The sequence below is a fragment of the Vicia villosa genome, linkage group LG2 (assembly GCF_029867415.1).
Source record: "Vicia villosa cultivar HV-30 ecotype Madison, WI linkage group LG2, Vvil1.0, whole genome shotgun sequence".
NCBI classification, from domain to species: Eukaryota; Viridiplantae; Streptophyta; class Magnoliopsida; order Fabales; family Fabaceae; genus Vicia; species Vicia villosa.
Genome location: NC_081181.1, coordinates 67,020,428 through 67,020,753, shown reverse-complemented (window position 1 = coordinate 67,020,753; position 326 = coordinate 67,020,428). Strand labels below are relative to the sequence as shown.

Below are 326 nucleotides of genomic sequence, written 5' to 3'. Positions count from 1 at the left end.
ATGCTTAGAGGTCAAATCAACGGATTTACCCAGAAAGATAACAAATCGCTCTTCGAAGCTTGGGAACGTTACAAGGACATGCTTAGAATATGCCCTCATCATGGACTCGAACCATGGCTGATCATCCATACTTTCTATGGTGGTCTCTTATATAACACTAAAATGACTATAGATGCCGCTGCTGGCGGAGCATTAATGGACAAACCCCATGATGAAGCATACAAACTCATAGAGAACATGGCACAAAACCATTACCAATGGGGTGGAGAACGAGCCGCTCTAGAGAAAGCCCAAACCAAAGGAGGAATGTACGAAATAAGTGGTAT

General features: G+C 43.3%; 1 non-coding gene across 1 annotated transcript; it reads right to left on the bottom strand.

Annotated features, from left to right (window-relative positions):
* LOC131654372 (small nucleolar RNA R71) lies at positions 1-107 on the bottom strand. The gene has a single exon (XR_009299413.1). It is a non-coding gene; the product is annotated as a small nucleolar RNA R71 (small nucleolar RNA).
* Positions 108-326: the final 219 nt, after the last annotated feature.